Raw genomic sequence first — 15,971 nt, 5'->3', positions numbered from 1 at the left:
TTACATAACAAAGGTAAATTCAGGAAGTGTAATAAGGAATTTGAATTTAATCTAAAGTGCACTTTTCAGTCTCATTAAAGGTCCTAAGAATTTTTTTTATAGGCAATTTTTATTTGGGCCAAGATTACTTATTTCATTTAGCTGCCATGTCTCAGCCTTTCCTTGCCTCGTGACACATTTTTGAAAAACACAGGCCAGTTTGTGTTTTTTTAATGCATCCTCCTGATAAGTTTGGTGCTTCTTGGCCACAGTGCTACCAAAGGGTAGTGCATCCTTTCAATGAGTCCCCTCTGGAGGCACATGATGATGCCCATTTACACTTCATTGGTGATATTCATTGTGATCACTTGGTTAGGGTGTTGTTCAGTTTCCCTACTGGATAGTTACTGTTTTTCCTGTTGTAATTACTAATTTCTCTTCAAACTTTCCCTCCCTAGATTTAGCATGTATATTTGATTCTTCCCTAAATTAAATTGGACCATAATGGTTAAAAATGTTGGTTTTGGGCACCTGAGTGGCTCAGTTGGTTAAGAGTCCAACTCTTGATTACACTCAGGTCATGATCTCACAGTCATAAGATCAAGCCCCGTGACAGGTTCCTCACTGGGCATCAAGCCTGTTTAGGATTCTCTTTCTCCCTTTCCCTCTGCCCCTACCCCACTCATGCTCATGAAAATGCATGCATGAGCTTACTCTCAAAACAAAAGAAAAACAAAAACAGTGGTTTTGTAACTCCATTCTTCTTCTTTGTTTAAAAAAGTTTATTTTATTTATTTTGAGAGAGCGAGAGAGAGCAGAGGAGGGGCAGAGAGAGGGAGATAAAGAATCCCAAGCAGTCTGCACACTGTCAGCAAGGAGTTCCACATAGGGCTTGAACTCACAAATCTTGAGATCATGACCTGAGCCAAGATCAAGAGTTGGATGCTTTAATCGACTGAGCCACCCAAGCACCCCACTCCATTATTCTTCTAACTCCATTATTAGTTGGCATATAAGAAAGAACACTCCCTTCTCTCCTATTTATTTATTCACTTATTTACTTACTTAATCTGTGTATTACTAGTAAGGACTCCTCGATTTTCTTTTTTCCTCAATGAGTAGTAATCTATTACTCCTTACACATATTGATGCGCTAATTGGCCAGATTGTGGCCAGTGAGCAATATTTCAGGCTGGTTTCTGAGTATTTTTAACATGTTGCCATCAATGGGGGTTGGGAGGAGGTACTTCCTTACTTTTGTGAATAATACAATGTCTTAAGCTTATCAGACTTTCCTTGCCTCAATCCTAAAATCAGCTATTATGTAAAGAGTACAGATTCCATTTCTAAATTGAATTGTTTGTGTTTTTTTGCTATTGAGTTGTATGAACTTTTTATATTTTGGGATATTAGCCTTTGATCAGACACATGATTTGCAAATATTTTCTCCCATTCAGTAGGTTGCCTTTTCATTTTGTTGATGGTTTCCTTTGCTGTGCAGAAGTTTTTTAGATTGATGTAGTCCCACTGTTTATTTTTACTTTTGTTGCCTTTGCCTTTAGTGTAAGATTTAAAAGCTTATCACCAAGATCTATGTCAAGGAGTTTACTGCCTATGTTTTCTTTTAGGAGTTCTATGGTTTCAGGTTTTACTTGCCAGTCTTTAACCCATTTTAACTTAATTTTTGTTTATGGTGTAAGATAGTAGTCCAGTTTTGTTCTTTTATATTTAGCTGTCCAGTTTTCCCAACACCATTTATTGGATAGACTGTCTTTTCCCACTGGGCTCCTTTGTTGTAAATTAGTTAATCATATATGCAATCAAATAAACATTTTTGGGCTGTCTATTCTGTTCCATTGATCTATGTGTCTGTTTTTATACCAATACCATATGATTTTAATCTATAGCTTTGTAATATAGTTTGAAATCAGGACGCATGATGATCCAGCTTTGTTATTTTTTTTCAAGATTGCTTTGGCTATTCAAGGTCTCTTGTGGTTCTATACAAATTTAGGGCGGTTGTTTCTATTTCTGTGAAATAGAAATTTTTTAATGGGCAGAGGATCTGAATAGACATTTTTCCAAAGAAAATATCCAGATGACCAACAGGCACATGAAAAGATGCTCAAGGAGATGCAAATCAAAACCACAATGAGATATCAGCTCATACCTCTTAGAATGGCTATTATCTAAAGGACAAGAAATAACAAGTGTTCGTGAGGATGTGGAAAAAAGGGAATGCTCATACACTGTTGGTGGGATGTAAATTGGTGCAACCACTATAGAAAACAGTATGGAGGTTCCTCAAAATTTAAAAATAGAACTACCACTCCTTGCAGATACTGCACCAGAGGAGTCACACATAGTTGTCATTGCCCTCTTTGCAGAAACTTTACAGAAGTTTCTCTCTGAGCACATGGCAACTCTTAAGGAAAAACTGATGGCACCAGTTGCAGAAGAAGAGACAACTGTCCCAAACAATAAGATCACTGCAATGGGTGTTGAACAAGTTGGTATGGCATGTGCCATCAGCATTCTGGGAAAGTCTCTGGCTCATGATCTTGCCCTTCTGTATGTTTTAGAAGATAAACTCAGAGGAGAAATCTGCAACATGGGAGCTGATTTCTTCAGACACCAAAAAATTGTGGCAGATAAAGATTACTCTGTGACTACCAATTCTAAGATTGTGGTGGTAACAGCAGGAGTCCACCAGCAGGAGGGAGAGAGCCATCTCAATCTGGTGAAGAGGAATGTTAATGTCTTCAAATTCATTATTCCTCAGATAGTCAATCACAGGCCTGATTGTATCATAACCATGGTTTCCAACTCAGTGGATATTCTCACATAGGTTACCTGGAAACTTAAGTGGACTACCCAAACACCATGTGATTGGAAGTAAGTATAACATGGATTCCACTAGATTTTGCTGCCTTATGGCTGAAAAACATGGCATTCGTCCCAGCAGCTGCCATGGATGGATCTGGGAGAACATGGCGACTCAGATGTGGCTGTGTGGAATGGAGTGAATGTGGCGTTTCTCTACAAGAACTGAATCCAGAAATGGGAACAGACAATGACAGTGAAAATTGGAAGTAAGTGCATAAGATGATGGTTGAAAGTGCCTATGAAGCCATTAAGCTAAAAGGATATACCAACTGGGCTATTGGATTAAGTGTGGCTGATCTCATTGAATCCATATTGGAAAATCTATCCAGGATTCATCCAGTGTCAAGAATGGTGAAGTGGATGTATGGCATTGAGAATGAAGTCTTCCTGAGCCTTCTGTGTATCCTGAATGATCGGGGATTAACCAGTATTATGATCCGGAAGCTGAAGAATGATGAAGTCACTCAGCCCAAATAAAGCAGATACCTTGTGGGACATCCAGAAGGACCTAAAAGACCTGTTAGTTCCGACTTCTAGGTTGTCGAAATTTAAAACTACAATGTGATTAACTGTGAGCCTTTAGTTTTTCATCCATTTACATGGATCACAGTTTGCTTTTATCTTCCCAAATATATGAATCTGGGCTCACAGAATCAGAGCCCATCTTTGGTTGAGTGCTTGCAACAGAGCCCTTGAACAAATAAAATTAACTATTGTAGTATGCTTCTAAAAAATAAAAATAATAAAAACAATAAAAATAGAACTACCATATAATTCCACAATTCCACCTCTGGGTATTTATGCAAAGAAAACAAAAACACTAACTCAAGAAGATATTTGCACCTCCATGTTCATTGCAGCATTATTCACAATAGCCAAGACTGAAACAACCTAAGTGTCCATTGACAGATGAATTATAAAGAAATTGTGCTATGTACATACAATGGAATATTATTCAGTCATAAAAAAAGAATGAAATCTTGCCATCTGTGACAAAATGGATGGACCAAGAGGGTATTATGCTACATGAGATAAGCCAAAGACAAATACCATATGATCTCTCTTATTTGTGGAATCTAAAAAATGAAAAACAAAACAGTACTAGTCCATAGATACAGAGAACAGATTGGTGGTTTCCAGAGGTGGGTGTGAGGGGTAGAGGGGGGAGGAAATGTGTGGAGGGAGTAAAAAAAAAAAAAAAGAGTACCAATTCCTATTAGTAGGGAATTTCATTGTGTGCACTAAATTTAGCCCTTCAATTAAAAGAGTTAGGAAAGATATTAGATATCATAAACTCAACTAATACCAATTCCAGTAAATCTTATAGGGTTCTTCTTCCCACTGTCCGTATTTGTATCTCCCTTCTTATGTAATGAGGACCCTACACTAACTCCCAACGAACTAATATATTTATTCCTTTGGTCAATCCTACAATACACACAAAGTAGCTTTAGAACTGCTATTTGCACCCTACTTTGTAGGGGGAAGAAAGAACTACTAAGAAGAACAGTGTATAGAGAAACTTAACGGAAGACCGGGGTGGGGGGAGGGAAAGGGGAAAAAAAAAGTTACAGAGAGGGAAGGAGGCAAACCATAAGAGACTCTTAAAAACTGAGAATAAACTGAAGGTTGATAGGAGGTGGGAGGGAGGGGAAAGTGGGTGATGGGCATTGAGGAGGGCACCTGTTGGGAGCAGCACTGGGTGTAGTATGGAAACCAATTTGACAAAAAAAAAAAAAAAAAAAAATAGTCCTCTCATCTCCAGCCACTGGCATCCACCATCTTGTCTCTATGGACCTGTCTACTAGAGGGACCTCCTATGAGTGGAAACCAATTTGACAATAAATTTCATATTAAAAAAAAAAAGAGACTCGATAGTGAAGAAAAGTAATATTTTAATACAGTCTTTTGAAAAAATCAAAGGAATGCAAAAATAAAATCTATGATGAATAAAATATTAAAAATTTTAATAAAGACAAAAAAAGAACGGTGTATAGTCAAATTATTGTATAGTCAAAAGTTACTTGGATTAGTTCTTTTTTTCTCCCTTCAATGTAGACATGACATTCATTTAAAAATATAATTGGCTTTATGTGTTTCTATTTACATTCCATGTTAGGAAATTTTTGATCCTTGTTGATTTCTTTTATTTCAAAATATCTAGAACATTAACATAACTCAAAGTCAAACTTATATACAAAGGTGTGGTCAGAGAAGTGTTACTCCTGCCTGTATACTTTTCATGTCTCCTCCACACACACTCTGTATAGGTCACTAAGTTCATTAAATTTTGGCTAGTGAAAATAAGCAGACATATGCATTTTCTTTAATTCCTCCTTCTCTCTTCAACAAAGCTGGGTACTACACATATACTTTTGCAATCTCCTTTTTTCACTTACTATGTCCTAGAAATCCCTATCAGTTTTAGAGGTCATCCTACCTACAACCAGACTGTATGTATGTGACAAAATTAATACAACCAGTCTTCCATGTATGTGACAAAATTTATGCAACCAGTCTTCCATGTTTAACCATTAAGGTACTTCCCAATATTTTGCAATTACAAGTAATGCTGCAATGAATCACCCTGGGCGTTTATTTTTGTATTGTTAGAGGCTATGTTCCTGGTGAATTTCTAGAAGTAGAGTGCCGGGTTTGTTAGATATTGCCAAATTCCCCTTTGTAGGCGTGGTACAATTTGCCTTCCCAGCAGCAATGTTTCCTCATAGCCTTGCCAACAGAATATATCATCAAGCTTTCAAATCTTTGCCAATCCAAAAGAAGAGAAATGGGGAATTTCAATATAGTTTTTTTTTCCAGTGTAGTTTTAATTGGATTTTTTAAAGTAAGTTTGAACATCTTTTTATATGTTTAGAGGCTATTTTATATAAATAATTCATGATTTGATTCTCTTCATAAAAACTTGAAGCACTATGGATAAGTCCCTTTTAACCATCACCCACCATCTGGTCCCCTTTTCCTTTACCCAAGGATAACTACTGTGATTAATTTGGTGTATATCCTTCCAGTTCTTATCTAATGTCTTTATATACAAATATATGTCCCCATAGAAAGTACACTGTATACTTTGGGATGTTTTGAATTTCTTTCAATGTATCATACTATACATGTCTATCTATGGCTTAACATTTGTTTTTTTACAGAGAAGTAAAACACTTTAATGCCTCAATGATTCCAATATTTTAAATTACAGTGTACTAAATATTTGTTTTAATATTTTTCCATTACCCTATATGCTTATAACCAGCAGAGTTTCTAATGTTTTGATTAAAATTTTTTATTGTGGTAAAACTCACATAAAATTATCATTTTAACCAGGAGCACCTGGATGGCTCATTTGGTTAAGTGTCCGACTTTGGCTCAGGTCATGATCTCGTGGTCCGTGGGTTTAAGCCCTGTGTCGGGTCGGGCTCTGTGCTGACAGCTCAGAGCCTGGAGCCTGCTTCACATTCTGTGTCTCCCTCTCTCTCTCTGCCCCTTCCCCACTCATGCTCACTCTCTCTCTCTCCCTCCCCCTCTCCCTCCCCAAAATAAATAAACATTAAAAAGAAAGCAGATTCCCGTTGTTTTGAAAGAGACTCTAAAACTTTTCATTTTGCGAATCTGAAACTCTGTATGCATTAAGCAATTCCCCTTTTCCCCTGACCAAGCTCCTGGTAACTACCATTCTACTTTCTGTTTCTTGACTACTTTAGATACCTCATATAAGTAGAATCATACAGTATCTGTCTTTTTGGCTGGCTTATTTCACATATCTTGCCCTCAAGGTTTATGAATGTTGTAGCACTTGGTAGAATTTCCATCCCTTTTAAGGCTAAATAATATTCCACTGTATACACCACATTTTGTTATCCATTTGTCTGTTGGTGACATTTCCACTTCTTGACTATTTTGAATAATGCTGCTATAAACATGGGATGCAAATGTCTCTTTGAGACCTTACTTCCAATTCCTTTGGATATATATCCAGAGATAGCATGGCTGGATTATATGGTAGTTTTCTTTTTAATTTTTTTTAAGGAAACTCCTGTTTTCTATAGCAGCTACACCATTTTACAACCTCACTAACAGTGCACAAGGGTTCCAGTTTCTTCTCATACACGAATAACACTATTTTTTTATAGTAGCCATCCTAATGGGTATGAGATGATACCTCATGATGGTTTTGATTTGCATTTCCCTAATGATTAGTGATGTTGAGAACCTTTTCATGTGCTTCTTGGCCATTTGTATATCATTGGGAAAATGTCTATTCAAATCCTTTGCCCATTTTTTAATTGGAGTATTAGATGTTCTTGTTGTTGTGATGTAGGATTTCTTCATATATTCTGGATATTAACCTCTTGTCTGATAAATGATTTGCAAATAGTTTTCACCGCTCCTTAAGTTGCTTTTTCACTATGTGCATTGTGTCCTTTGATGCAAAAAGTTTTTAAGTTTGATATGGTTTCATTTGTCTATTTTTGCTTTGATTGCCTGTGGTTATGGCATCATTCCAAATAAAGCATTGCCCAATTCAATCCATGAAGCTTTTCTTACAGGTTTTCTTCTAGGAGCTTTAGGTCTAAAACTTTAGACAGTTTTAGGTCTTACATTTAAGTATTTAATATATTTTGAATTAATTTTTATACATGGTGTAAGGTGAGTGTCTGACTTAATTCTTTTGCATGTGGATATCATTTTCCCAGTACCATGTGTTGAAAATACTGTCCTTTCCCCATTGAGTAGTAGCCTTGGTACCTTTGCTGCAGATCATTTGACTATATGCACAAAGATTGATTCTTAGGCTATTTTATTCCATTGGTTTATTTGTCTGTCTTTATGGAAGTACCACACTGTTTTGATTACTATTGCTTTGTAATGTTTTGAAATCAGTAACTGTGTGTCCTCTAACTTTATTCCTTTTCAAAATTGTTTTGGCAATTCAAAGTCCCTTGAGATGCCATATTAATTTTAGGATGAATTTTGCAGCTTAACTTTTTAATTCAGCAATATTGCTTTATTTACCCACATTAGTACAAATACATCTACCTCATTCTTTTAAACTGCTGTATAATGTGTATTAATTGTTCTACAATTTCCCTTGAACATTATCCAAAATGATTGTCACTTACATTGTTCCCAATTTTTACTGATTTTGATTGGAATTTTCTACATGTTCCTTTAATTTTAAATAAGGCAATGGGTTTAAGTGATTAATAATGAAAGCATTCTTTTTTAAACTTTTTATGTTTATTTATTTTTGAGAGAAAGAGTCAAGGTGCAAGCAGGGTAGGGGTAGAGAGTGAGGGAGACACAAAATCCAAAGCAGGCTCCAGGCTCTGAGCTGTGAGCACAGAGCCTGAGGCAGGGCTCAAACCCACCAACCGCGAGATCATGACCTGAGCCAAAGTCAGACACTTAACCAACTGAGCCACCTAGGCATCCCTTAAAGCATTCTTTTTAATGTCATTTTAACTGAATATAAAAATCAATATGTACTCAGTATTAAAAAAATGATGCAGAAAAATACAAGGACTAAATCTAAAACACCTATAATCCTACCAAGATGCCAGGTAACACATCACAGAATGGAGGGATTTATAGTACAGAGATTAAATCCTAGATCCTCCTTTAACAATGTGACCCTGGGCAAGTTACTTAACTTCACTAACCTTATTTTTCTCACCTTTAAAATGAAGACAATAATATCTACCTGTTGGAAGTTTCGTGAGAATTAAATGAGATAATACTTAGGATATTGGTTAGCACTATATTGTGTATCTATGCTATAGATTCTATAGGGAAATGGGTGACTAAATTATAGTATAGTCAAACAATAAAAATTTTTATAGCCATTAAAAATAACGAGGTAGCCAAACTATGGAGAGAGACCAAATGTCCATCAACTGATGAATGGATAAAGAATTTTTTAAAAATCTAAAGAGAAATTCTAATTTTAAAAAGAAAAAATAACTTTAAAACACAGAACTACTTTACAGAATCATCCACCTTTGTTTTTTTCAAAGTTAACAACACCTTGTGAAAAACGATTTCAAGTTAAAAACAGCAAAAGCAAATAGGCCACCTAAAACCTTCCAACTATGTTCATCCTGAAGTAGTATCCAGAAAGGTTTACAGGAGCGCCAGGGTGACTCAGTCTGTTAAGCATCTGACTTCAGCACAGTCTGTGAGTGCTGCTTTCAGCACAGAGCCTGGTTTGGATCCTTTGTCTCCCTCTCTCTCTGCCCCTCCACTGCTCATGCTCTCAATCTCTCTCAGTAATAAATAAACATATTTTTAAGAAAAGGAAAGGTTTACTTAGTGCAGTTCTGCAGGAGAACTTGTGAGATCAATCTGAACCTTCTGGCCTAAAATGATCAATCTCAGATAAAATAAGCATCTTCTACATTTCCCCTGGCTTTTATTAATGTAGGCCCCTGGCTCATTTGAAAATTGGCTACACCAGCTTTCTTACACAAAATAGCAATCCATGTAAACCTTTTAGCCTCAGCCGCCCAGGGCTATACAAGTAAACCATTACAACCATGGTCTTTTCTTAATTCCTAAAGGAAATCAATGGTGAGGTGAAAAGACTACTTCCACAAACTGTGGGGTTTTCCATTATATGCTTATGATGGTGTAATAAACTAATCAAAATATCAGATTTGCTATTTTCAGGATATGCTTGAATTATGTTTGTAGATTAAGGAGAACTTTCTAAAAACATATTTACTATAATAATTTCTATAAACATATTTATAAAAGGGATGAAAACTAAAAAGAACAAAGGGTGTAATATTATTTTTTTAGTTTATTTATTTTGAGAGAGAGAGAGGGAGAGATGTGTGTGAGCAGGGGAGAGGAAGAAAGAGAGGGAGAGAGAGAATACCAAGCAGGCTCCATGCTCAGCACTGGGCTTGACACAGGGCTCAGTCCCATGACAATGAAATCATGAACAGGAAATCACGACCATGAGATCATGAACTGAGCCGATATCAAGAGTTGGACGCTTAACTGACTGAGTCACTCAGGTGTCCCCAAAGGGTGTAATTTTAAAAGAGCTTCAGAAAGCCAGCGCAATGTAATAGCTACAAATTACTTTTTACTTTCACAAATGAAATTTACTCTTCCATAAGCAATGTAGAAATCCTTAAGAACAATTCTGATAAAGCTCAGTTGAGGAATTCATTGAAAGGTAAAACCAATTATTTGAGGGGGGGGGCAGGGAAATTTATTGATAGGAGAGATATGAGATTATAAAATAGTTCAGGCACAAGGAAAAGTTTCCACTCCATATATTTTTTTCTTAATAATGATATGTTATGGGATGAATTGAAATCTAGGATTAATTAAGCCAGTTAGGATATTAAAAATACAGTGAAGAAATTGAATGTGCAATTAAGTTGAAAAATCCCAAAATGATTCCAAGAGAAAGAATACAAGATCCACATCTAAGCAATATTTTTATCATTAACTCTTTATGAACAATGAAAGATCAGTAATAAACTAGAACTAAGAGAGTAGTGTCTGATAATTTTACAAAATTGTCTATTAAGTGGTATTGCTATAGAAAGGTACTATCTGGGTCACAGTACCATGAAGATCCATTTTGACCTTTCAGACCAAGGCCAAATAAAAGGTTCCATGTCCTCAAGTTATCATATCAGTGCCAGATGAGACAGAAATATGCTTCTATTTTATTTAAGTCACTGCTATATAGGGTCTTTGTCCCATAAGACAAATTTGTATCCTGACTAATATTGATGACATCTGATTGAAATGAAAAATATTGAAGTTTTTTTTTCATCTGCTAAACAAAAAATCATACCCCCAGAATGTGGTGATCTCAACAAGACATTACCATCTAGTCAGGTGGCCTACCTCTAGTCAGGACGTTTCTCTCCAAAGTCATCTCCTACACTGCAAGAAATGCTTGTAAGTGCAGCCAATGAAATCAGGATGGATCCCAGTATTCAAAAATCAAGCTAAAATACAGCTGAGAAAGAGCATTTATATGTACAATAGTCCCCCCCCCCATCTGTGGTGGACACCTTCCAAGATTCCCGATGGACACCAGAACGGTAGATAGTATCAAACCCTACATATACTATGTATTTTCCTACACATACATACCTATGATAAAGTTAAATTTACAACTTAGGCACAGTAAGAGATTAACAACAAAAACTAATAATAAAATATAACAATACACTGTGATAAAAGCTATGCATATGTGGTCTCTCTCTCTCTCAAATATTGTATCGTACTGTACTCACCCTTCTTCTTATGATGATGTGTGATGACAAAATGCCTATGTGGTGAGAAGAAGTGAGGGGAATGACTTAGACATCATAATGTAGCAGTAGGCTACTGGGCCAGGAGGAGGATCATCTCCTTCTGGACCATGTTTGACTGTGAGGAACTGAAACCATGGAAAGCTAAACTACAGATAAGAGAGGCTACTGTATATCATAAAATCCTTCACTATTCCTTTAAAGTTAGCTCCTCCTTCAGATTGTCCTATTCATGTTTGTGGCACCATGATCCTTCCTCTTCAGAAATCTCGGAGTTATCTTTGAATTCTTCTCCTTTTCCCCTACAATAAGCAGTGGTTGTATTTGTTAGGGCTGTACTTGCCTGCATGTGAGAGGAATCCACCTAAGGCAGCTTAACGAAACAGAAGTATATATTCCCCTCAAAACCAGAAGACAGGGGTAGGCAGTCTGGAGATGGAATGGCATCCAAGTCAATGACAGTAGCAGAGAGTCAGGCTCCTGGCTTTTAACTACCAATCTTTGCATGTGACTTTCATAGAGCTTGAAAGATGGTGCCTCCTCTCTGACACCTTTTGTGTTTGTCTTAGCCTAGGAAACAGAGCCCGAGGCAAGGTAGAAATGCTAATGCTTTATTGGGTGATATAATCCCCAGGCATAGAACAATAAACAAAACAAAGTCCCTTCCCCCAGGGAGTACATTTTAGTGAGGGGATTCAAAAATAAACAAATAAATAGATATATAAACTAGAGAAGGTGACAGAAAGTAATAGTTCTATTTTATATAGACTCTCAGAGAAGGACATTCTGAGGAGGTTGTATTTGAGCAGAAACTCAAATGAAAAAAGGAATAAGTTATGCAAATATCTGGAAGATGTACGTTCTATGTTCAAGGAAGGATGACTGCAAGGGTCTGAGATAAGAATGTACTAAACATAGTGAGGGAAGAGAAAAGAGACCATGTGGTTGGAACCAAATGAAAGATGCCAAGAGAAATGTCATGAAATTGAAAGGTGGTCTTTTGGGACTAGATGGTGTCAGATCTAATGGGCCAGAGTGAGAGATTTCATTCTAAGGATGATTACATAGGCCAATGGAGGGTCTAGGGAATGAGAAGCAAATAGAAGAGTAGACATCATTAAGAAGGCAACTGCAGGGTCCAAGAAGAGAGGGTGTGGTGGATGTGGTGACATGAACATGGAGGTCAAGAAGAAGCAGGGCTCATACTCAGAGTCTGGATTTCAGGAGTAGGACTATCCAGCAATGCAGTGCTCTTCCCTGTCTCACCTCCAACAACTCTCTTATCTTCTGCCTTCCATCTGTATCTGGAAAGAAGATGAGAAATCTAAGCCTGGAGACTGACTGTCAGGATCCAACCCCAGCTCTGCCACTTGCTACATATATGAACTTGAATAAGTTACTTTTATTTTCTATACTTCATCTTCTCCATCTTCCTTATCTATAAAATGGGGATAATAATAGTATTTCTTGCTTAAATTCTTGACATGCAAAATGCCTAGAAAAGCACCCACCACCTGACATGTTTAGCATCAATAACCAATACCTAATATCACTACTAGATGTTTTCAACATCTTAAATGTGCTGTATCTCTCTCACTTCTAAATTTGTCACCTGCTCTTCTCTACAGCTGGAATGTACTTTGTTTAATTAATTCCATACTCATCCTCCAACACTCACCCTAATGTCACTGCCTCTAGGGGGCCTTTTCTGATCCCATAGATGATGTCTCTTACCTCGTCACTCCATACTTAACCCTCATCATATTTTCCAATAATCATTTGTTTTGTTTGATTTTCCTACAGATCAAAAACTCTGTGAAGGAAAGAACTGTTCTTGTTTTGTGCGCCTCTGTATCCTCAAGGCCTTGCATAGTGCCTGAAAAACAGTAGGCATTCAATAGATATTGAAGAAATCAATTCACCTAGCAACCTGGTAATATTAGCAAAAAACAGAGTATGTAGTAGCCAAGCACCCAGGGCCACCTTATGACTTTCATGGGTCCCATCGTGCACAAATATATATATTTATAAATGTAAGTACTGTGCCCACTGTGCCTAATAGATAAGTTGGCCCCATAAGCATCAGCAAAGGATGGGTTAAAAGCAATGGAAAAAGTCAGCAGGAAATAGAGGGCCAGAACTGGAAATTAGCCTGACTTCTGAGATGTGGTAGACAAGGTAACTGTAAATCACCTAGAATGTTTTTAACTGCAAGTAAGAGAATCCTGACTCCAATTCACCAAACCAGTAACAGAGAAGTCCAGATATAGGGCAAGGTCCGGGCTTAGTTGATTCAATGACTCAACAGTGTCTGCAAAATTTCAAGTTCTTAAATGTTTATTTTTAGGAGAGAGAGAGAGAGAGAGAGAGCGAGGAAAGGGCAAAGAGGATCCAAAGCAAGCTCTGCACTGACACCAGCAAACCCTATGTGGAGCTTGAACTCAAGAACCGTGAGATCATGACCTGATCTGAAGTCAGATACTCACCTGACTGAGCCACCAGGCAGCCTTCAGTTTCTAAATCCCCATCCTTCTGTCCATAGCATCAGCTTCATCCCAAGGCCAGTTTCCCCTTATAGTCATCACATGACTGGCAGCAGAAAAGAGGCCACATCCCTCTTTGTTTTCATCCAGTGAGACAACCAAGACATTTTAGTCCTTCACTGTAGTCTGATTAAGCCAACATCAGACATGCATCCAATATGAACCAATAACAATCCTCTGGGGAATACCTCACACTGGCTGATCTAGCAAGTCAGGATCCTTTCCTAGAGCTAGGGATGTGGCGTGCACCAGAACAAAATCAGGGAACGGGAAATGTCTGTAACCCATTCACAACTCTTAAGCCCCTCAAGAATTCAAGAGATGTGGAATGAGTTATCAGATACCAACTACATAAAAGTATATAAAGTGTTTACAACAAGTAGTAAAATGTATTTGCATCAAGTAAATAAAAAGGTCAAGAGACCATTTAATCCAAGGGAAGATCTTTAAGGAGAAGATCTGTGGAGGGTGCTTTTGGAGAAAGCTTTCCTGTGAGCTGCCTCCCCAAACCCTTCCCCTTAAAGAGGGAGGGAAATTGAACTAAGTAAGGACCTGCCTACCTTAGGGGATTCCACCAGGCTTCTCAGAGAGCTTAATATATGAGCTCTATATTGGAGCGGTGCACATTGGAACTGATGCCTACTAAATTTAGAGGGCTCTCTATTGGTAACATTATCAAATCACAAATGACCTCCACATTGCTAAATCAACACTCAGTCTTCATCTTATTTAACCTATCAGCAGAGGAAAACAGTTGAAACTGGCTTTTCATAGGCCAACATTCCAGATTTTCCCTCTACCCTCATGATCCCTCTACCCCCCTGATACTCCTCTTTTGCTGCCTCCTCCTCACCCCCAATGCCTTGATGACAGAGTACTCCAGGGCTCTGTCCTTGAATCTGTTATTTTATCCACCTACACTTATTCTTTCCATATGTTAGCAACTTCCAAATGTTCACCTCCAGTCCAGAACTCTCTTCTGAACTTCAGACTCCTATATTTCCTGCCTTTTCAAAGTCTCCACCTGTATTTCTAATAGATATCTCAACATGTGCAAATGCAACTTCCTGATTTTTCCCAATAAACCTGTTCCTCCTTGACTTTCCCATCTCAAGTAATGGCAACTCCATCCTTCTATCTGCTCAAGCAAAAAGGCTGGAGACATTCTCTCTCTGTCTCATATTCTACATCCAACCCATCAACAAAAGTATTTTTGCCATTGTCTCTGCTTTCAAAAAATATCCAGCATAGATCAGTTCACATCATCTCCTCTATCATCTTTTGCTCAGGATTGCCTCTTTTCAGCATCAAAAGTATAAGAGTTGCACTCCATACTACCTATTGATGATTCCCTGAGAAAGTAGTACCTGACCGAGAAGGATCCACACTCATTACAGAGGTGAAAGGGTGAGGGCAGAATGGAGTGGAGGAGTGGAGTCAAGACAGGAAACAATGGCTGAAGGTTCTAGAGGGAGAAATGTGGCACATTCTGGAACACAGAGAGCAAGGGGAGAGTGGTGGGAATAGGGGCTAGAAAGGGAAAGGGTGGGCAAGGCCTGGCAGGCTTTCCAAAAGATTCCAACTTTATCCTAAAAGGAATCAGAAGCCACAGGAAGGATCTTGTTTGGTTTTGCTTCATTTTGTTCTATTTGCATTGTGGTGACATGAATGGACCTGTATTTTGACAGTATTATTGAAACAATCCTTATGAAGAATACTTCATCAAAGGCACCTGACCAAGTACAGGAAGATCAGTCAGGAGGCAGCAGAGTAGTCCAGGGAAGCAATGCTGGTAACTTGCCCCAGAGTAGAGAGGCAGGAAATGGAGAGAAGTCAACCAGTTCAAAAAATTTTACTGCCTATGTGTTATGGGCTGAATTTTGTCTCTCCAAAATTCATATGCTTAAAGCCCTAACCCCCAGTGCCTCGGAATGTGACTGGATTTGTAGGTAGCATCTTTAAAGAGGTAACTAAGGTCAGTAGGGCGGGCCCTAAACCAATGTGACTGGTGTCCTTATAAGAAGAGATGAGGACACACACACAGGGGGAAGACCATGTGAAGACATAGGAAAGGCAGTCATCTACAAGCTAAAGGGAGAGGCTCTAGAAGGAACCAAACCCATCCACACTTTCATCTCTGATTTCTAGCCTCCAGAACTGTGAGAAAACAAATTTCTAATTGTTCAGGCCCCCCCCATCTTTGCTATTTGTTACGGCAGCCCTAGCACACTAATACACTGTGGGGAAAAAAATTGAAGTCAGCAAT

The 15,971-nt window shown here is 37.9% G+C and overlaps 1 pseudogene; it reads left to right on the top strand.

Moving 5' to 3' along the window:
* Nucleotides 1-2,395: 2,395 nt before the first annotated feature.
* On the top strand, nucleotides 2,396-3,588 carry LOC122496066 (annotated as a pseudogene).
* The last annotated feature ends 12,383 nt before the right edge of the window (nucleotides 3,589-15,971 follow it).

This window comes from Prionailurus bengalensis, chromosome F2 (assembly GCF_016509475.1).
Source record: "Prionailurus bengalensis isolate Pbe53 chromosome F2, Fcat_Pben_1.1_paternal_pri, whole genome shotgun sequence".
Lineage (NCBI taxonomy): Eukaryota > Metazoa > Chordata > Mammalia > Carnivora > Felidae > Prionailurus > Prionailurus bengalensis.
The sequence above is the reverse complement of the archived record's forward strand: the minus strand, read 5'-3'. Positions and strand labels throughout refer to the sequence as shown.